General features: G+C 43.3%; 1 long non-coding RNA gene across 1 annotated transcript in view; it reads left to right on the top strand.

Annotated features, from left to right (window-relative positions):
• LOC141144688 (uncharacterized) overlaps nt 1–23,855 on the top strand; it is a 116,109-nt gene that overhangs the window by 67,967 nt on the left and 24,287 nt on the right. The window contains exon 2 of the long non-coding RNA XR_012244439.1: nt 4,663–4,771. This is a non-coding gene — a long non-coding RNA (uncharacterized lncRNA). The remainder of the gene's footprint in view (nt 1–4,662; nt 4,772–23,855) is intronic.

Raw genomic sequence — 23,855 nt, 5'->3', positions numbered from 1 at the left:
ACAAACATTGTGAATCTCTCAAATTCACCAAACCAGTCTTACCATATAATCTACTACCACTATGACCATTAAAATCCTAACCATCAATGTCAAGGGTCTCAACCATCCTGTAAAAAGATCTTCTCTATGGAAACTGGCAGAAGAATCAAAATGTGATATTCTCTCTGTGTACAAGAGACCCACTTCCAGGCATCCAATCCGCCACGCTGCACACACAAAAATTTAATTACCACCTTCACCGCTTGTGCCCCAACCAAAAAGAAAGACTTCCTTGTTGTCATTAAAAATACACTTGCCTTTCAGCTCCATACCTGTATAATGAACCATGATGACAGATACATCATCCTTGTTTGCTCCATTAACGATGCAGTATACACCATTGTTGCGGCATATGCTGCGCTTCTTATGTAAGCTCCACAAAGTCGGTACTGTGCAACAGGGAGCAGCCATATGGTGGGGCAACTTTAACATCACCCCGGACCCCATCCTAGATTCCTCTTCCTCCTCTATATGATGCAAACCCTCCCTGGGACCACTGCTACCTATATTACAACTATACGCTGTATGGCGATGCCAACACGCAGAAGAGAAGGACTATACTTTTTTCTCACCCTGCCATAACTTGCTCCCGCATCAATTTCTTCCTCCTCGACCAATGGACTTTACAGAAAGTATCAGAATCCACCATCTTTCTCACCACATGGTCTGACCATTCACCTGTAAGTGTTACCATAGAGGACAGCCCTTCTCCAGCATATCTATGGCGACTAAACACACGGATCCTCCAATCTCCCGAACACTTCCATTCCTCTGCCAAGAACTTGAATCCTTTTTTCTTACGAAGGACAACTCAGTATCTGACACCTCGATATTGTGGGCTTCCCCCAAAGCTTTTATGAGGGGCATGTTTATTCAACTTGGTGCAAGGGACAGGAGCCGAAAGAAGCAGCGAGTTGACAAATTGCTAAAAGATATTCAAAACACTGACTCACTAAACAAACAACAACCACACCCTGATCTTAAATCCAAACTAATCCAATTATGTCTAGAACTGAGATTGCTACTTCTAGAAAAATTTGACGAAGTCCAAAAACGCTGCAAAATGCACTTTTACAGCTCTGGCAACAAAGCAGAAAAAACTCCTTGCCCAGCAAATCAAAGGGCAGCGTGTTAAAGCCCACTAATAGTACAGCCCAGCCTATGGGTTCAACAAAGGCTGTTGAATGGTATCAATGGGTGGAGTAATTTGTAATACTCCACACGGCCCTCTATATTCCTAATCAACATGCATATATACTAATTAATCAACATACCAGGTAACCTTATGATGATACACATTGTTAATGTTTCTCCAAGTTGTACAATTTTGTTATGAAAAATTCACTGGATCTACAGGTGGGAGGTGTTCCCATCCCCCCCATGGCACAGTATGCACCCAAGTGGGGTGTCTGGGTACGTTGGACAACAAGCTCACCTTACATTCAGCACTGGGTATAAACGCAATATTTGAACATGACTAGTACTTATATTCTACCATGTATATATTCTTCAATATGTACCTCAGCTTTCAGTTTTGATGCATGATAAATACTGTTAACTTTCATTACCTCTAAAAACCTCAATAAAAATTAAAGAAATAGAAAAGATAGTGCAAAATATTGGTTATAAGCTGCATTGCAACATTTTTTTTCTATATACAAATTCTATATACAAATTGCAGTTAATAATGTTAAAGTTTACCTGTGTCTAAACTATACACATTAAACTACTTACACATCCTTAACAGATAGTAAAAGAGCTTTAAAATAAGTGCAAATTCTCGCCTGTAGCTATAGACATTGTGGATGAATTAATTTTCAAAGTTTACAATAAAAGGCAAAATCTCAGCTTTTTTTATGAAAGCAGCGCTAAGCAGCCTGCCAGCCTACTAATGGAAACAACTAGCATGTGTTTGTATGTAGTTGGAAATAGAACTAAACCAAAGTTTTTGTTGTACATTTTGACTATAATTGAGAATGAATTACTTCACATTTTAAGATGAGGGAGGGTCTGTTTTAAAGTACTTTTGCTTCTCAAGAAAATCCTAATGCAATATCCAAAGGTTGTTTCACAGACCTACAGTAGATGTTCTTCAATTCAACGGTGCTGATTCAAAATTTTTCCCAACAACTAAGTGTATAACTGGAAAGAAACTCACTTATGTGTTGCAAATAAACTGGCCTTAGCCATTTCCTTAAACAATTTAGCAAACAATAATAAGATAGAATGGTGAGACTGGTAGTCAAGATAAGGGTGACCAGGCAAACAGCAGAAGCATATATAAGGGAGAAAGAATCTTCGGAGCAAACTTTAGTTCCCTTTTCCCAGATGTCTTTTGAGAATCAAAGCTGACAAAAATAACACAAAACTCAGATTCAGCTCAAGAAATCTGTATTCATATAATGTGGTCCAAATTTACTCTAGTGACCTGTTATTCCTACATGGCACAACAATCACACACATAATTCACTGTATTCTCCAAAAATTGAAAACCTTATACAGAAACAATATCTATACATTGGCTTGAATTATTCCCTTGGTTAATTTCTCAGTCCAGCAAATAGCCAATCTAGTCACATTTCATTTAAAGATAATGACACTGAAATAAAGATAACACTTCCATATCCATATTCTGTCCATATTTATCAGGGAATTTTTTATATTTCTCAAAGAAAAATGGCAGACATGTTGCAGTCAGTGCCCAAATTCTCTCTTATTTATGGATTTGTTGGATTCTTCATTTACCTAAAAGTACAGGGAGCTGGATCTTAACTGGTATAACAAATAGACATGTGCACACTGAAATATTTCATTTCGGAATTTCATTTTTGTCCGAAAAATACATTTATTTAGTTACTCCCGAAATTCGTTTTTATTTGTTTCGTTTTTCGTTAAAAATTGCATTCGTCCGAAAATCCAAATTACTTAAGGTCGAATCTGTCATTGAAGGCTTATGGTGTCTGTCGAATGTTCAAAGAAGATTTGACAGAGCAGCTAAACTGTACGACGCCGTATAGTTTAGCTGCTCCGTCGAATCTTCTTAGAACTTTCAACAGACACCATAAGCCAAAGATTTGACGTTTGTATGTTTTTCGCTGCTTTGTCGAATCTTCATCGTTCATGTTGAATGTGTATAGTTCAAACAGAAAATGGACTGGTGATAGTGATCACTGATCAGACAGGTAACAAGATATGGTATATAGAATCTATATAGAATCTCAATCTATAATATAGAATTTATAATAATAAATCCCCCCCCCCCCACAACACGGGCAGCCTCTGAGGCTATCACAACACTAGCAACACTAGTATCACTATCAAGTTCACAACACTAAAATAATTGCAGCAGATTATTATGAAAAAGTTAATTTGAACTGTAGCTTGTTTCACTATTGTTCTGCTGCTGTGCTTATGCTTAACTGCTAAATAATTCAGGTTCTCTGACAAACGGACCAGCTAAGATTGACTGGCTTCTGAAATGTTTCAGTGTGTTTGTCTCTCTCTGCTAGCAAATCGTAAATGAAAGTAAGTTGACTGTACGTGTGTACTTAGTTCTAGCTATTTTACTGCTCCTCCTCTTTGGTTACAATCAGCCAATAACAATCATCATCATCATTATTTTTATTTTACTTCCCCCACCCAATTCCAGCAGCGATCTTTTCTCTCTATGTCAAATCTTTTCTCTCTATGTAGAATAATCTTGGACTAATAGAGTTAAGGTTAGGCACATTCGACCACAGGTTTGATGGACACAGATTGTTATTGTCAGCATCATGTCGAATCTCCTATCTCTATCAAACTGTTGTAGCAACGAAAACGAAAATAAAGCATTTGTTTATGACGGATCTTTCGTTTTTCGGATTCTGCACTTTGTTATCGTTTGTTAAACCGATAACGAAAATACCTGAAATTCGGACGAAAATGCATTGAGATGAAAAGGAATGCACATGTCTAATAACAAACACTGTCAATTTATCAGGTACGAATGTGTTTTAAACAGATCATGCCAGACCATTCATTTCAACAATAATCTTCCTAAAAATTATTTGTACACTTTACATATTTTAGGCACTTTTTTTTACATGCAAAAGCCTCCCTTGTGTAGGGACAACTACTAAAAGCGCTGTTACTGAAATGTCAGTCTATAATATATAAAAGGTTATGTAGGGAGGTGAGGGGGATGGAGGTGAGCTAGAAAATACAGTAATTAGAATATTCCAGGAGAAGAGAGAGCTATAATGTGTAAGCAGGAAGAGGACTATGCCAGGTAATTGACACTTTATGAAGTTTTGACTCAATAGCAAGTTCAGAGACACGTCAATAAAAAAATGTTTATTGAAAAGAAAAATGCTGCGAATAAGCATTTGAAATATATTGTTTTTTGTGATATATATATTTTTTTACCTGCATTTTTAGGTTGGTGGCAGGGACTCTATAGCAAAAATCAGCATGTATCCCCTGAAACTTTGTCTCCTTAATCACTGAATCCTGTTTTGTATAAAAAAACAAAAAAAAATCCTGTATTTAAAAAAAACAAAAAAAAAAACAAATCATTTATACTATATATGATAAACAGTTTTTATGTTAATAGTTAGTATTTGATTGTTTTCTGATATATTATAGGTTTGGTACAGTCAAAAAGGATTCCACACATTGCCAGCTTATCTTAATTATCTTAATAACATTATACTGTGGAAAAATCTGCCTGCTGATGCCAACTGGAAACAATACGGTAAGCAGTTTTGTCTTCTTATCATTATCTTTACTAGGGATGAGCCGAACACCCCCACGGTTCGTTTTGCACCAGAACATACTGAACAGGCAAACAATTCGGCAGAACACACGAACACCGTTATTCATGGGACATGAATAACATGAATAATCAATAGTGCTAATTTTAAAGGCTTATATGCAAGTTATTGTCATAAAAACTGTTTGGGGACTCGGGTCCTGCCCCATGGGGCATGTATCAATGCAAATTTTTTTTTTTAAAAATGGCTGTTTTTTTCAGGAGCAGTGATTTTTTTAATGCTTAAAGTGAAACAATAAAAATGAAATATTCCTTTAAATATCGTGCCTGGAGGGTTTCTATAGTATGCCTGTAAAGTGGCGCATTTTCCCATGTTTAGAACAGTACCACAGCAAAATGACATTTCTAAAGGAAAAATTGTCATTTAAAACTGATCGCGGCTGTAATGAATTGTCGGGTCTCGGCAATATAGATGAAACTCATTGAAAAAAGAGAATGAGAACCCCCCCAGTCCATTACCAGGCCCTTTGAGTCTGGTATAAATATTAAGGGGAACCCTGAACCAAAATGAAAAAAAATTGTGTAGGGGTCCCCCTAAAATCTATACCAGGCACTTCAGGTCTTATATGGAAATTAAGGGGAACCCTGCGCTAAATTAAAGAAAAATGGCATGGGTCCCCCAAAATCCATATCAGACCTGATTTCAAGGGGAACCCTGCGCCAAAGTTTTAAAAAAGTGGCATAGGGGTCCCCCCAAAATCCATACCAGACCCTTATCCAAGCACGTAACCTGGCAGAAGGCAGGAAAAGAGAGGAGATGACAGAGCAGCCCCATTCCTGAACCGTACCAGGCCACATGCCCTGAACATGGGGAGGGTGCTTTGGGGTAACCCCCCAAAGAACTTTGTCCCCATGTTGATGGGGACAAGAGCCTCATCCCCACAACCCTTGCTCGGTGGGGGTCTGTGGGTGGGGGGCTTATCAAAATATGGAATACCCCTTTTAACAAGGAGACCCCCAGATCCCACCCCCCCGTGTGAAATGGTAATGGGATACAAATGTACCCCTACCAATTCACAAAAAAGTGTCAAAATGTTAAAAACGACAAGACACAGCTTGGGGACAAGTCCTTTATTAAACAATAAAAAAATAAAAATGTCCCACAATGTCCATTCATCTTCTTATATTGCTCCACCGACGGACCGAAAAAAAGAAAAATCCACCACAATGCTCCTCTATAGGAGGCTCCCACCGCTTCTTCGCTGATGGCAGTTCTTATATATGGTGATGTCCCGGGTGACCCCGCCCCCTTTGACGCCACGGGGACTTTCCCATAGCTTCCCTGTGGCATCAGTTTACGTAACTGGGTGGCCCTGCCCCCTCTGATGCCACAGGGAAGCCATGGGAAAGTGGTGTCAGAGGGAGCGGGGTCACCGCCCTCAGGCCCAGATTCCGATAAGCCCCCACCCGCAGACCCCCACAACCACCGGGCAAGGGTTGTGGGGATGAGGCCCTTGTCTCCATCAACATGGGCTACCCCAAAGCACCCTCCCCATGTTGAGGGCATGTGACCTGGTACGGTTCGGGGGGGAGCTCTCTCTCAGGTTGCGTGCTTGGATAAGGGTCTGGTATGGATTTTGGATGACCCCTATGCCATTTGTTTTTAAATTTTGGTGCAGGGTTCCCCTTAAAATCCATACCAGACCCTTCAGGTTTGGTATGGATTTTGAGGGGGACCCCTACGCCATTTTGTTTTTAAATTTGGCGCAGGGTTCCCCTTAATTTCCATATCAGACCCAAAAGGCCTGGTATGGATTTTAGGGGGACCCCCACGCAATTTTTAAAAAAAATTTTGGTTCAGAGTTCCCCTTAATATTCATATCAGACCCGAAGGGCCTGGTAATGGACTGGGGGGATGCCATGCTCTTTTTTTTTCAATGAGTTTTATCTATATTGCCGAGACCCGACAATTCATTACAGCCACGATCAGTTTTAGATGACAGTTTTTCCTTTAGAAATGTCATTTTGCTGTGGTACTGTTCTAAATACGGGAAAAATGTGCCACTTTACAGGCATACTATAGACACCCCCCATGCATGATATTTAAAGGAATATTTCATTTTTATTCTTTCACTTTAAGCATTAAAAAAATTATTATTATTATTATTATTCAGGATTTATATAGCGCCAACAGTTTACGCAGCGCTTTACAATATAAAAGGGAGACAATACAGTTATAATATAATACAATACAATACAATAGGATTAAGAGGGCCCTGCTCAGAAGAGCTTACAATCTAAAATCACTGCTCCTGAAAAAACGTCCGTTTTTAAAAAAAAAATTTGCATTGATACATGTCCCCTGGGGCAGGACCCAGGTCCCCAAACTCTTTTTATGACAAGAACTTGCATATAAGCCTTTAAAATGAGTACTTTTGATTTTTCATGTTCGTGTCCCATAGACGGTGTTCCGGCAGCTTTCGAATTTGCCCCGAACACTGCATATTGTTTTGTGTTTGCAGAACAACCAAAGTTCGGGCCAAACTTATGCTTGGGCCGAACCGTTCACCCATCCCTAATCATTACTATAGTAAAACAGTTATCGCATACCTTGGCCGTAGGCCGAGTTGATGAGAGGTCTTCCCTTGTGCCTCTAGTCCGAGCACCCCTGAATGTGGTGACAGATGTACAAGGCTCAAAGAAACATGGGTGCTGGTAGCGTGGTAGCAGGTAATTGCCATGGATTGAGACATAATCAAAGTGAGCCAGTGTCATACATAGTGAGACAGCAGCGTAGACAGGAAACAGGCAAAGCGATTCTCTTCAGGGAGGGTAACCCTTCCATTTAAGTCAGAGTCTGCCCTCTCGCTTTCTACAGTTCAGGATGGATTCATCTTCAAACTCCATTCTCCACCCACAGTTGCAGGTGAAGGTGGCAGAACACTTCTTCCAGGAAAGGGATCAAGAAAGGCTGGCTTAAGCAAGGAGACATGAAACACTGGGTGAATATTGTAAGTACTGGGTTACACTAGCTTGTAAGCCTTCTGTAAGCCACAGGATTTATTTTCCTTTTTCCCTTAAAAGGCCCAATATATCTTGGACCTAACTTCCATGAATGGCATGCAAGCTTCAGGTTAGCTGTGGATAGCCAGACTTTGTCCCCTTTTTTTTTAAACCAACTCCCCTCTCCATTTTCTGTCATAGACACTTTTGCTGTCTTCCTGAGCTTTCTGCAGCACTTCTTCAAGTAGCTGTAAGTTAGACTGAAAAAAGCTAGCTTATCTTGGACAGTGGGCAATTCTGTTTCCAGCATGATGCCTGGTAGGAAGGTAGGGTAGAACTCATAGTTAGCCCAAAACAGAGCCTAATTGGTGGAAGAATGTACTGCATTTTTATAAGCAAATTCTGCAAGGGGCAGCAGAGCAGCCCAATCATCCTGTGAAAAGGACAAAAAACATCTGAGGTACTGCTCCAGGGTTTGATTAGTACACTCTGTCTGGCCATTACTATGAGGTTGGTATGCAGAGGATAAGCATGTCAGGAACCATGAATCAGACAATGACAGAAAATGCTGTAAAAATCACACCTTTTAATATAATGGTAAAAATGGTACAAATAGTAAACGTAATCAAAACATAGCCAGGGTACAGTAGCCAAAGCAGGTATTCAGAACAAGCCAGTAAATCAGGAAGCCAGAGATCAGCATAATCGGAGACAGGGGACAGGATCGGGAACCAGAAAGGACTTCAGCCAGGAAAGTCTTCAACAGGAACACAGCAGAGTGACCTAAGGAATGAACCAGGCAGTTTAAATAACCAGAAGGGGCTGGCTGTGGGCTGAACTGATGATCAGGAAATGATCACCAGGTGAGCTGCTGTGGAATGATGAGTGCTGGCAATTAACCGACAGTTGAGCACTGAGAAGGGAGGGCTGAGAGCCCAGCCCTGACAAAGCAGATCTCAATCTTCAAGGATTTGCAGAGCGACTTATAACATCTAGAAATGAATTGCACACACCTGTCAAACACAATGTTCCTTGATACCCTGTGTAGCAGCACTACTACTTTAATGAAGGCATGTGCCCTCTCCCAAGCTGAGTGCTAATCATAGGAATAAGGTGGGACATTTTGGACAAAAGGTCTATGACCACAAAGATGGAAGTAAACCCTTCAGTAGGAGGGACATGCATGATAAAATTCAGGGAAATCTGGGGGGAGTGGCCTGCAGCGCATGAAGTAAGACATGTTTAAGACTCACTCCGCTGAGACTCCTGTAGATGATCCTGTTTCCTCCTCTCTCCTGGGCTGTACTCGCTACTTTAGACCTGCGCTGTCCTCCACACACCCATGGCATCTCTCCAGCGGTGATTTCCCCTGTGGTAACATGTCTAAAAGAGGCAAAGACCAGCACTCGGGACCCGACCATGCTGACCATGCCGCCCAAGACGGCAGCCACGTGACCCGATTAGCTAAGGAAGCTGCACAGAAGCAGTTTGCAAAAAACCTGCTCCAGACTCCCCTACAGGGGAGGACAGTGGCCCAGCTTGGCTAGAGGACCCTGCTGAAGTTTCCATGTGGGACACCTTGAGTACTCCTACTATCCCTGTATCAGACATTGAACCCACTGCCCCTGACACACAGGATCCTGAACCCACACTGAGATAAATATTTGCAGCAGTTACCACCTGCAATACCACTCTGGCAACTATGACTACTGAAATTAAGGGGGTGAAAATAGAATTGCCGCTGGTTCGACAGGACATGCAAAAACTTATAGATCGACAAACAGAGCTGGAGGGCCATATGAGTACAGTGGAGGACGATGTGGCACCATTACAACATGAGCTGCGGCAAGTGCAGTCTTTGTCCTCCAGCCATGCTGCCTGGAGGATATGGAAAACAGGCTTAGACGAAATAACGTGCGGGCAGTGCGAATTCCTGAAAATACAGAGAGGAAGAATCCCATTGCATTCATTGAGCACTGGCTTGTGGAGGCTTTTGGAAGAGAGGTGTTTACAGTGGAATGGGCATATCGAGTGCCTGGCAGGCCTCTGTGCCCTGGAGAATTGTGTTTTTTATGTAATTTAATAAATGTGATAATTTTATTATAATAGAAGACCATTTCTCTCTTTTTTTCTATTTGGGATTCTAGTGGCAACCTTAAAAGTCAATTTTTTTCTTTTTCGCAAATACTTTTGGATGTGGTGCCACGCTCTACAGTATGTCTCAAACCTTCTATGCAATGAATCTGCAAGTCACATTGGATCGCTTGGTGACCTTATGCTGAGGGAGCCCCCGCATTGCACCTATCCTGCGTGGACACCCCTGTTATGTTTCCCCTCAGGCTACCTCAGGGACTGATAGTTTGCATTTTTTTACAGTTTTGTTTTACTTTGTCTTTCTCATTGACAATCAAGAGCATCTGCAATGGGCTTACCACTGAGCAACTTGAGCAATGTGCACACCGACCCTTTCCACCGACTGACTGTTCCTTTCATATCCAGTTTCTCTGCTGCTGTTTGATGTTCCCAAGTGTCATGCCAATTCTTCTGGTACTCTGGAGGCCTCCTGGGTCTCTTCAGGTTTCTACAGTATATATACTACTGGTTAGGGATAAGCCGTACACCCCCCCGGTTCGGTTCGCGGCAGACACAGTTTGTGTTTGTGCAAACACAGTTAGAGTCCATAGGACTCGAACGTGAAAAATCAAAAGTGCTAATTTTAAAGGCTAATATGCAAGTTATTGTCATAAAAAGTGTTTGGGGGCTCGGGTCCTGCCCCAGGTGACATGTATCAATGCAAAAAAAAGTTTTAAAAATGTCAGTTTTTTCAGGAGCAGTGATTTTAATAATACTTAAAGTAAAACAATAAAAGTGAAATATTCCTTTAAATATTGTGCCTGGGGGGTGATTATAGTATGCATGTAAAGTGGCGCATTTTTCCCATGTTTAGAACAGTCCCTGCACAAAATGACATTTCTAAAGGAATAAAAGTCATTTAAAACTGCTTGCGGCTGTAATTTAATGTTGGGTCTCAGCAATTTAGATGAAAATCATTGAGAAAAACAGCATGGGTCCCCCCCCAGCCCATTACCAGCAGGGCCGGACTGGGAATGAAAACCAGCCCTGGAAAAAATGTCATACCAGCCCCTATAGCATTATTATACCAGCCCAACAGCATAACGTCATTATTTTCTTGTTCATAAAATGGAAAACCATGCATTTTAAAGCACATTTAAAGAGTGCATTATATATAGATAAGACACATATAAAAGCACATAGGGCTTTTATATATATATATATATATATATATATATATATATATATATATATATATATATATATATAAGCAAATTACAGTTAAACGTGGTAAAAGTGGAACAATCATCAAGAACAGTCCACTTATTGCTATGGTGATATATATTGCCAGAATAAGGAATAATCAAAGAACTTTACTTCAAAGTATGGAAGACGTAAACATGTTCAAAACTTTATTAACGTAACATAAATAAATTACTCACAAAGACACAAAAATAGTAGTAGTTAATTACTACACATAAAAAAAAGTGCAAAATGTTTTACTTAACAGTAATTAAATATTGTAACAGTTACAATAAACTGTTTGAGATAAAAAATAGTGCAAATATGTTGTTGTTAATTCTGTAGCAGTACAAAATGCGCAAAAACTTTTAGAATTTCGACAAGTCGGAATACCTTGAAAACATGTTGTTAACTTGCTTTCCAGTCCAAGTTTAGGAATTAAAAAACGTTTCAGATGTACCAATGTAATGGCAAGCAACTCAACAGTTTTCAAAAAGTAATGTTCAAACATTACTCAAAAAAAGTGCTTTAAAAACAAGTAAACGACTTTAACAGTAGATAAAAAAAAAGTGCTCATTAAGTTTTAGGAGGTTGCAATGTGCAAACTATCTTCTAAAGTTTTAGAGGATAAAATATGCAAAAACCTGTTTGTAAACATTGTTAACAAATAACTAATCTAGTCAAAATTTAGAAAAATAGAGATCAACCAGCATTGTAATCCTCAGACATGCTTGTAATGTTATGTAAGCAACATCCCTTGTAGCAAGCTGCTTTTTGAAGCCAGAACATCAATGATGGTTTCATTGCTTAGTCCAATCAAGGCCTCTTTTTCCATAGACATGAGCATAAAGGCCTCCAAATGTGGTTGGGAGAGGGAATTCCGAAGTCTGTTCAAGATATATTTCAGTTTTGAAAATGACCTTTCACATGCTACTTGAGAAGAGGAAAGTGTCAGTGTCAATTTATATGCATTAAAAAGTGAACTATACGTCAGACTGTATAAGTTGTAACGCAGTAACACATTGTAGCAGCATGCTATACAGTTCTTACAAGTCTTGCACTTTCCATTTTGATCACCAACAGTTGAGTATGGTTGTTCCTCAGTTTCAGTGATAAGATGAGAATGGATGGCGTCTTCATCTTGACCTTCATTGTTAGCATGAGTATATTCTTCATCAAGAGACATTTTCAATCTTTGCCACTTTGATGAAAAATCAAGTAGCTCACTTTGCAGTTTCTCTTTAGTTGCCATGGAGTCAAATTTAATTACAAGACTGCTCAGTCGTTCTAATGCATTGTTGGGAAGGTGTAGCAAAATGTCTTCAAAATTTCTGGGATCCAAACATGCCAAATCTGCAAATAGCTGACCATGTTTTGTAAATCGGCTCTGCAGACTATTAATAATCTTGTCTAGGGTCACTTTGTATACCTCCACCCTGAACTGATCACTTGCCAACAAGATTGGTTCGTCTACTGCAAGCTCACCAGCCATTCTTTTCTTTCGTTGTATTCTTTTAGTTGGTGGAAAGTCTTCCTCAATCATAACTTGGCAATCAGTTGTCTCCAACTTGCCATTTGCCCAGACTGCAAACTTCTTTGCAGCATTTATAATCATTTGAGAATCATGATCATGTACTTGTAGGTTGTCAACGGTTTCTGACACCATTCGGTATGCCTGCAGTATATCCATACCCTCTGTTTGCAGGTACAAGGATAGTGGAGTGGTATTCTTGAAAATAAATAAGTACAGCTGTGCTGTTATACATGTTTTGAATTTCTTGAGGGAGTCTAAGAAAGTTCCAGCCTTGTATCTTATGTCAGCATTAAAATGATCAGAACATGATATCGCTGCCATGGTCTGGATCAAATTTACATACAAAGCTCGACTTGGATCATTAAATGAACCAAACACCTTTGTAAGTGCTGCATCTGTGGACCACCATCTTGTTTCTCCAATCACAGAAAGTGATCGGAATCTTTTTTCCTGAGACTTATCCCACCATACATTCATCCGGAAGTAAGATTCACGGATAAACACAGCACATGAATTTAAAAGGCCGAACAATGATATTGCCTGAACAGATATCTTTGTGACATCCATCATCACCAGATTTAGTACATGTGCATAACACCAAACATGAATCTGGCCAGGTGCTTTTTTACTCAGCCATGTGCTGAATCCGTTGTACTGCCCCTGCATATTAGAAGCTCCATCTGTTGAGTTCCCAACACAGTTTGTAACGTCAATTTCCATGGATTCCAATACATCGCAAACCAGTGCACACAAAGCCTTCCCTGTTGTGGATGTGCAATTTACCACAGCAACTAGACGTTCATGGACCACATCCGTGACATATCTAATTATAATTGAACACTGGTCTGAGACATTTATATCCTGCGTTGTATCTAGCTGAATTGAGAACATGCCAGCATCTCTGATCTCTTGGGCAATACCTTTTTTTAAAAGTGTTGAAATTACACAGATGATATTGTTCACTGTCGTTTTAGAAATTAGTGTAACAAAGCCGCCACGTCCTTTGCTACTCGTTGCACCTTGATGCTTCTTTTTACTTTTTTTAATAACTGTATCAAGGTGATTTTTCAGCAAGGGATCAAACTTGCTTAGGAGTAGCAAAATCTCAAGGAAGTTTCCAAGGTCCAAATTTGTATCTTCTAAAATATATGCTGCTTCAGCTGTTGCCCTATAGCTTAGACCTCTTTTTCCAATCAGCTTGATGGTGTCAATCACTCTCTCTAGGATGGCACGTCAAGCTTGATGGTGTCAATCACTCTCTCTAGGATTTTCTCTTCACTTCCTCCTTTCTGGCTGTTGTTTGTTTCTCAAAGAAGTGACTAGATATGTCCATATTCTTTGATCTCATCAAGAAGGATTCAGAGCTATTATTGTGGAGGTTGCTTTTTTCGTGCTCTTCAATTCTCTGATACATATGTTTTTCATCAAAGCAACCATCAATAAAAGCACTGATGTCTGTCTTTCTACTGAAAGCAAGACACACCATGCAGAAAAAAACACCATGTCCATGTGAATAGGTCAACCAGTGACGCTTCTTTCCATCCCTCTTTTTCAAATTAAAAGAATGGAAATCTGGTTGACATGGATGAAACCGGAAGAATGAATCCAAATTTTCTGATTTTGGTCTGATAAACCACATTTTATCATCAACTGTGTCAGGTATGCCCTCATTAATGCCCACTACTTCTGGAATCTCTTCTGCTGCTAATGATTCATCCACAATTTCTTCTTCCAATTCTTCATCAGTTTCTAGCTCAATAGGAGGTCCAATACTGCGGTGAATATTTTCACCTGCATCAGTATCCATATCCACTTGTACAGTGCTAGGTATTGCTGTGCTACAGCTAGCACCACTGCCTTTAGGTGGAGATGCAGGTGGTAAGTCATGCTTTGTTGCCACTATCTTAAACAAGCTACTGACTTTTTGATACTGGTTTGCATCTTTTTCTAAGAGTTTTTTTTTTTTTTTCACGTTCTTTTTCTGCTCCTCCTTTCTGTTTTCCTTTACCTTCACCCTTCTTATCCATTTCAATCACTAAAAAAAAAATAAAAATACATGTTTCCTAAATCTCTCCTAGATCAAAACACGCTGTCAGCAAACAGCAAAAGTATCTAATAACTAATTCCCTAACTGGACATATTTCCAAATCCACCACTTTCTACATGACAGTAACTGTAATTCGACGGTTTCCTGGGCACTCTCCCCTTTTAAAACCCTGTGCTCCCAATCCTCACCCCAGCAGCATGTACTATCAAATATTCATAATATGCTTTACGCGTACTCCTCCCACATATCTGGGAAAGTATGCCAAGCCTGGGAAAGGGGATTGCAAATGGACCAAATAGAGGATCAGTGGGAGCGCATTTTCACTTTTGCCCACAAAGGCATCACTAAATGTCTTGATCCAGGAGAATAACTATAAGACCCTCACTAGATGTTATCACACACCTGTTATGCTTAATAAATACCACCCAGACACCCCAACACTTGCTGGAGAAGCTCCAGGGAACCTGGATCACTACACATATTTTGTGGTCATGTTCACTAATACAACCTTTCTGGTCACAGGTTCACAAAATAACGTCACTAATCTCCACCTACTCCCTGGAACACACTCCGGCCCAGTTTATCCTCCATCACTTCACTACACCTGTACAGTTTTACCGTAAGTCCCTGGTTATCAGGGTGGATAAAAATCAATGATTTTTAAAAAAAAAGATTTGTTTGATTTTTATCAAATGTATTTTAATAAAATGCTTTTGGAGTAAAAATCGAAAAGATAGTTTTCTATTTAAAGTGGAGGTCCACCCTGAAAAAAAAAATGCACCAAAAAATACCTAAAAAATGGAGGAAAAGAAAAAAAAAATGTTTTTACGTACGTGAAATGGCTGTTGCTAGGCAGTCTTCCTAATCTGCCTCTTCCTACACCGCGGTGATCTTCAGTCTTCTGCTCCCCGCGTTGTCTTCTGGGGAATGGGGCGCGGTGTGTTATGGGAACTGTGTGTGTCCCACAACACATCGTGTCCCATTCACAAAGTGCCGCACCGCTCGCGCATGCGCAGTAGGAAACTGGCAGTGAAGCCGCAAGGCTCCATTGCCTGTTTCCCTTACCTAGGATGGCGGTGCTGGGACCCAAGAGCCGAGGGACGGGTCGGCCTCGGGCAGCCGACATCGCGGGCACCCAGGACAGGTAAGTACTTATTTAAAGTCAGCAGCTACAGTGTTAGCAGCTGCTGACTTTTAAATTTATTTTTCAGGGGTGGAATCCCGCTTTAAGAGGAAATAGGAAAAAAAAAAAGAGGCTGTATATTCTGCAATATTTTCATTTTTGGTAAACTCATTCAATGAATCCAAACTCTGCAAGTTGAGATAACATGCACTGCATTGATGTCACAGTAACCATGAGCAAAATTCAGGAATATTACTTATCCCATTGTTTTGCATATCTATATACACTACAAACTGTATGATTGAATCGGTTCTGATATCGCTGTTTTACCAACCTGACAGCTTATTATTCTAAATAGGAAACCTTCATTTTGTTTGCAAATATCAAAGATTCTAACTACCAGCAAAAATGGTTCCTTACATTTAAAGAGCACCTGTCATTTCAGCTCCATCATGGCAGCGCCTGTTAGGAGGCATCCACTCGCCTGCTGCCGCCACGTCCCTCACCTTGTTGTGTCACCGCTGCATCACCAGCCATCCCATTAAAGTGAATGAGACTGTCGGTGAGTCAACAGCGGGTCAGAGGAGGAGCCGCTGCAGGACAGAAATGACAGTTGCTCTTTAACCACATCCCACCCGGCCACTGCACATATATGGCCGGGTGGGCGCTTCCTCCTTCTGAGTGGACATTCAGGAACATCCCTCAGAAGGAGGTGGATCATGCACGTGCGTGCCTGCGCAGCGGCGCGATCCTGATGCGCTTGTGTCACCTGCACACGGCGCATCTCCGATCGGCAGGAGGGCTCTGTGATTGGCCCTCCTGATCACATGACAGCTGTGTGGAATCACAGCCATCATGTGATGTAAATAGAGAGCCGTTTTCTAGGCAATCGTCTCTCCTCTCCTCACACGGAAGTTGTCGGAGAGGAGAGTGGATCTCTGCAGCCGGCCAGTGATCAGTGAGTATGAGCTGTTTTTTACAGCTTTTTACACATTGATCACCAGCCTACTGTCCCCACACATGTCCCAAAACAATGTAAACACACAAAGTCCCCAAAACACTGTCCCCACACACATGTCCCCACACAGTAAAAAAACCTGTCCCCCACATATGTAATAGTAAAATCATATGTCCCAATGATCATCTGCACACATATGTCCGTGATCACATCTGTGCATGATCATCTGCGTACATATGTCCGTGATCACACAAACCAATTATTATACACTTAACATGATTTTTTTACCAAAGACATGTAGCAGAATACATTTTGGCTTACATTTATGACAAAATTAGATTTTATTGGATTTCTTTTAAAATAGAAAGAAGAAAATATTGTTTTTTTTTTCCAAATTTCCGCTCTTTTTTTCCGCTTATATCGCAAAAAATAAAAAACTGAGTCGTGAATAAATACCACCAAAAGAAAGCTCTATTTGTGTGAACAGCGTTGCATGACCGCGCAATTGTCATTGAAAGTGTGACAGCGCTGAAAGCTGAAAATTGACCTGGGAAGGAAGGGGGTGAAAGTGCCCAGTAATGCACACAAAAAATAAAACAAATTGCCTGCACACCACTCTGTCCCTTAATGCCTACCTCCTTTTTATAGGGCACACAGTGTATAGGAATGTATAATGTAAAACATGGTGGGATTTCCCCACCCAGGGGAAATACAACTGGGCAGTGGCGGTGCATCCATTGCACCCGTCAATCTTCAATAGACAGATTCATGCATTGCATGAATCTATCTATTGTCACTGCTGCCGCCCCCTATTCAGGTGTCCAACACCCTTGTCGGGCATCGGGCATCTGAACTACAGTGGCGGGGGTGTTTTTAGAAGTGCCTGATTAGAGCCGTCAGCTCTAATAGGCTTCCAAATTGGTAAACAGCAGGCACACTGCTGTGCGTTCGCTGCTTACACAGTGCTGTGTTAGGAAATCAAATAAATCGCTTCCCTAACACTGACCCGCCTCTCAGCCAATGAGGTGCACTGGGTCTGGTTACCTGTCACCTGATTGGCTGAAGCGACAGGCGCTGTGATTGGATGCCTATCGGAGGGAGCGTGGAGCAACGCGCTGACCTGAGACAGGTAAGTGCCGGGCGGGGCAGGATTTAATGGGCAAACTGGTGGCAATTGATGGGGCAAACTGGCGGCAATTGATGGTTACAGTGGCTGCGTTTGATGGGCACAGTGGCTGCGTTTGATGGGCACAGTGGCGGCAATTTATGGGTACAGTGGCTGCATTTGATGGGCACAGTGGCTGTGTTTAATGGGCACAGTGGTGGCAATTTATGGGTACAGTGGCTGCGTTTGATGGTACAGTGGCTGCGTTTGATGGGCACAGTGGCAGCGTTTAATGTGCACAGTGGTGGCAATTTATGGGTGCAGTGGCTGCGTTTGATGGTACAGTGGCTGCATTTGATGGTACAGTGGCAGCGTTTAATGGGCACAGTGGCTGCAATTAATGGGTACAGTGGCTGCGTTTGATGGGGCACAGTGGCAGCAATTTATGGGTACAGTGGCAGCATTTGATGGGCACAGTGACTGTGTTTAATGGGCACAGTGGTGGCAATTTATGGGTACAGTGGCTGCGTTTGATGGGCACAGTGGCAGCGTTTAATGGGCACAGTGGTGGCAATTTATGGGTACAGTGGCTGCGTTTGATGGTACAGTGGCTGCGTTTGATGGTACAGTGGCAGCGTTTAATGGGCACAGTGGTGGCAATTGATGGGTACAGTGGCTGCATTTGATGGTACAGTGGCTGCGCTTGATGGGCACAGTGGCTGTGTTTAATGGGCACAGTGGTGGCAATTTATGGGTACAGTGGCTGCGTTTGATGGTACAGTGGCTGCATTTGATGGGCACAGTGGCAGCGTTTAATGGGCACAGTGGTGGCAATTTATGGGTACAGTGGCTGCGTTTGATGGTACAGTGGCTGCGTTTGATGGGCACAGTGGCTGTGTTTAATGGGCACAGTGGTGGCAATTTATGGGTACAGTGGCTGCGTTTGATGGTACAGTGGCTGCGTTTGATGGTACAGTGGCAGCGTTTAATGGGCACAGTGGTGGCAATTGATGGGTACAGTGGCTGCATTTGATGGTACAGTGGCTGCGTTTGATGGGCACAGTGGCTGTGTTTAATGGGCACAGTGGTGGCAATTTATGGGTACAGTGGCTGCGTTTGATGGTACAGTGGCTGCATTTGATGGGCACAGTGGCTGCAATTGATGGGTACAGTGGCTGCGTTTGATGGTACAGTGGCTGCGTTTGATGGTACAGTGGCAGCGTTTAATGGGCACAGTGGTGGCAATTTATGGGTACAGTGGCTGTGTTTGATGGCACAGTGGATGCGTTTGATGGGCACAGTGGCTGCAATTGATGGGTACAGTGGCTGTGTTTGATGGTACAGTGGCTGCGTTTGATGGTACAGTGGCAGCGTTTAATGGGCACAGTGGTGGCAATTTATGGGTACAGTGGCTGCGTTTGATGGTACAGTGGCTGCGTTTGATGGTACAGTGGCTGTGTTTAATGGGCACAGTGGTGGCAATTTATGGGTACAGTGGCTACGTTTGATGGCACAGTGGCTGCGTTTGATGGGCACAGTGGCTGCAATTGATGGGTACAGTGGCTGTGTTTGATGGTACAGTGGCTGCGTTTGATGGTACAGTGGCAGCGTTTAATGGGCACAGTGGTGGCAATTTATGGGTACAGTGGCTGTGTTTGATGGCAGAGTGGATGCGTTTGATGGGCACAGTGGCTGCAATTGATGGGTACAGTGGCTGCGTTTGATGGTACAGTGGCAGCGTTTGATGGGCACAGTGGTGGCAATTTGTGGGTACAGTGGCTGCGTTTGATGGTACAGTGGCAGCGTTTAATGGGCACAGTGGTGGCAATTTATGGGTACAGTGGCTGCGTTTGATGGTACAGTGGCTGCGTTTGATGGTACAGTGGCAGCGTTTAATGGGCACAGTGGTGGCAATTTATGGGTACAGTGGCTGTGTTTGATGGCACAGTGGATGCGTTTGATGGGCACAGTGGCTGCAATTGATGGGTAAAGTGGCTGCGTTTGATAGTACAGTGGCTGCGTTTGATGGTACAGTGGCAGCGTTTAATGGGCACAGTGGTGGCAATTTATGGGTACAGGGGCTGCGTTTGATGGTACAGTGGCTGCGTTTGATGGTACAGTGGCTGCAATTGATGGGTACAGTGGCTGCGTTTGATGGTACAGTGGCTGCGTTTGATGGTACAGTGGCAGCGTTTAATAGGCACAGTGGTGGCAATTTATGGGTACAGTGGCTGCGTTTGATGGTACAGTGGCTGCGTTTGATGGTACAGTGGCAGCGTTTAATGGGTACAGTGGCTGCATTTGATGGGCAGGGCACAGTGTTGGCAATCTATGGGCACAGTGGCAGCGTTTGATGGTATACAGCTTTTCAAAGATAATCTGGCACTTGAACAAAACATGGGAGGGAGAGAGAGAGAGAGAGAGGAGAGAGAGGGGGGGATAGAGAGAGAGAGAGAGAGAGAGAGAGAGAGAGAGAGGGGAGAGAGGGGGGAGAGAGAGAGAGAGGGGGAGAGAGAGAGAAAGAGAGGGGGGGGAGGGGAGAGAGAGAGAGTGGGGGAGGGTGGGAGAGGGAGAGAGAGAGAGAGGGGGAGAGAGAGAGAGAGAGAGAGAGGGAGAGAGAGAGGGAGAGAGAGAGAGAGAGAGAGAGAGAGAGAGAGAGAGAGGGGGGAGAGAGAGAGAGGGGGGAGGGGAGAGAGAGAGAGAGAGATTTTTAATACCTTAATTCTTGTGCTGTAGCAGCTGCACTGCCGGCCATTCACTGATATTCTCTCCTCGTGCAGATAGTGGGTGGTGCTGGCTGGCGCCGCACGGGACGAGGCAAAATGGAGCAGCACAGACAGAGCGAGGCATGGTGAGTGTGGTGGGTGGCACGCCGGCGCCTGAACGGAGGAGACAGTGAGTGACACAGGCAGCCATGGCATAGTGCAGCAGCGGCGGCCACCGCTGCTGATCTTTAGATTGCTGAGTGACACAGGCAGTGAGCGGCCCCGGAGACACAGACAGTGAGTGACACAGCCATGGCATAGTGCAGCAGCGGCGGCCGCCGCTGCTGCTCTTTAGATTGCTGATGCTGACACAGGCAGTGAGCGGCCCCAGCGGTACTTTGTGCAGCCAGCCTACCGGGATATTTCCCGGTATCCCGGTAGGCCAGTCCGGCCCTGATTACCAGGCCCTTTGGGTCTGGTATGGGTATTAAGGGGAACCCCATACCCAAATTACAAAAAAAAGGCGTGGGGCCCCCAGGCCATATATACTCTGAATAGCAGTATACAGGCGGTGCCTGGGTTACAAACAAGATTGGGACTCTAGGTTTGTTCTTGCGTTGAATCTGTTTGTAATTTGGAACAGGTACATTTTTAAAGTGGAGCTCCATCCATACATTTTTTTTAAAGCTTTTTGGATAACATAGGGAAGGGTTATCACCCCTGTAACATTTGTTTTGCTGTCTGTGCCCCTGTTCAGAAGATTTCATCTCACTTTCTGTCCCAATGACAATTGGATTTTGAAAATGTTGGGTTATTAGGGAAACTAGGATTGGTGATAAAGCATCAGTGGAGACACCTTTTTCCCATATTAACTTACAGGAGAACATTTTTCCTTCCTAGGGGTAAATTTCCTCTCACTTCCTGTTGTCTCCCTGCATTGTAAGTAGGAGTCCTTTGCAAGTGGGATGTTTGAAAATAGGGGACTGCCTGTATATACTATATGGCCTGCCCTATACACTCTGTGGAAATTTGGGCCTTAGGTGTTGGTGGTACCAGAACACTGTAAGCCCTCAGTTACTCTTGGTGGGTGCTGGAACGGGCCCTGCTGTGAAATATTATATCAAGAATTGTAATTACATGCCCCTGTTAAACAGGGGCAGAAAAATTGGGCCTTAGGCGGTGGTGGTGGCACAACACTGTAAAGCCTCACAGATACTCTTGTTGAGCGCAGGAATGGGCCCTGCTGTGAAATAATAGATCAAAAATTGTAATTACGTGCCCCTGTTAAACAGGGGCAGAAAAATTGGGCCTTAGGCGGTAGTGGTGGCACAACACTGTAAAGCCTCACAGATACTCTTGTTGAGCGCAGGAACGGGCCCTGCTGTGAAATAATAGATCAAAAATTGTAATTACGTGCCCCTGTTAAACAGGGGCAGAAAAATTGGGCCTTAGGCGGTGGCACAACACTGTAAAGCCTCACAGATACTCTTGTTGAGCGCAGGAACGGGCCCTGCTGTTAAATATTTGATCAAAAATTGTAATTACACACCCCTGTTAAACAGGAGCAGAAAATTGGCAGTGGTGGTGGTGCCCTGAACCAAAAATATTCTTAGAAGTTATCATCATGAAGATTGAGGAGGAATAGAATAGTCACTCAGCATAACAGGATAGTCACTCAGCATATGCAGCCTTCAAGGGATCCCACATCCATAGAAAAATCAATCGGTTACATCAGCATCAGGTGCTTGGTAGCTGGTGATCCAAGACTGATTCATTTTTTAATGTGAGCCGATCAACAGAGGCTGTGGACAGGCGCACTCTGTGATTGGTTACAAAGCCTCCAGCAGCGCTGAATGGGCGTTCAGAAAGAACGCTGAATGCAGGACAGTCCAGTAGCTCAATTGCATATTGAGTAAGCTCTGGCCAGTGGTCCATCCTCAAGACCCAGTAACCCAGTGGATGTTCTGTTGTAAAGGTCTCCAAGTCTGATCTTGCCCCTAGATATTCCTGCACCATGTAATTCAGACGCTGGTGATGGTTGCTGGAACCAATCAGACCTTGGTGCTGAGGACTGAAGAATTGTCCAAAGGCATCGGTCAGCCGCCCACCACCTCCACCGCTCTTTCTGTGATTGAATGAAGCCTCAGCAACACGTTGTCCAGCACCAGGAAATTGTAACCTCCCAGGCTCTGGAAACACACTGTACAAACCTTTCTGCAAGGCCTCCTGAAGATGTTTCATCCTCTGCTCCCTCTGCGAAGGCTGGATAAGTTCTGCAACCTTACCCTTGTAACATGGATCAAGAAGGGTTGCCAGCCAGTAATGATCCCTCTCCTTGATACCACGAATCCTAGGGTTCTTTCGCAGGCTTTGCAGGATCAGGGAGGCCATGCAGTGTAAATTTGCAGAGGCATTCGATCCTGAGTCCTGAGATCCTCAACCACCTCCTCCCAGCCACGTACAACTCCATGGGTTTCTGGGGACTGAAAATGATCCCTTGAAGCCTGCTGCTGATGCTGAGTGTTATCCTCCACCTCCATGCTGACACAATCCTCTCCCTCCTCCTCCTCCTCCTCCTCCTCCTCTTCTTCTTCCTGTGTGATCAGCAGGCCTGCAGGAATACTATCTGGATAAAGGGGGCCTCTTCCTCCCACTGGTCTGCCTCAAGTGCCCTGTCCATTATTCCATGAAGCGTGTGCTCCAACAGGTAGACAAGAGGGACAGTACCACTGATGCATGCACTGTCACTGCCCACCATCCTTGTGGCCCTCTCAAATGGTGACAGGACAGTGCATGAATCCTTTGATCATTAGCCACTGGCATGGTATAAAAAAGCCAAGCTCTCCTGACCCTGTCATGGTGTCATACTCACACAGGTACTCATTTATGGCCCTCTGCTGCATGTGCAGCCACTGCAGCATTGCCAATGTTGAGTTCCACCTGGTGGGCATGTCACAAATGAGGCGGTTCTTGGGCAGGTTGCATCCTCTTTGAATGTCAGCCAGCCGAGCACTGGCATTATATGACCAGCGGAAATGACCACAGACTTTCCTGGCCTGCCTCAGGAGATCCTGTAAGCCTGGGTACCTGCTCAAGAACCACTGTACCACCAAATTCAGGAGGTAAGCCAGACAAGGAACATGGGTCAAGTGTCCCTGTCGGAGGGCGGAGAGAAGGGTTGATGCCATTGTCGCATATAACCATTCCTGGCTGAAGCTGGTGTGGCGTCAACCACCTCTGAGCCTGCCCCTGCAGAGCTGCCAGAATCTCTACCCC

This window comes from Aquarana catesbeiana, linkage group LG05 (genome assembly GCF_042186555.1).
Source record: "Aquarana catesbeiana isolate 2022-GZ linkage group LG05, ASM4218655v1, whole genome shotgun sequence".
NCBI lineage: Eukaryota > Metazoa > Chordata > Amphibia > Anura > Ranidae > Aquarana > Aquarana catesbeiana.
The sequence above is the reverse complement of the archived record's forward strand: the minus strand, read 5'-3'. Positions and strand labels throughout refer to the sequence as shown.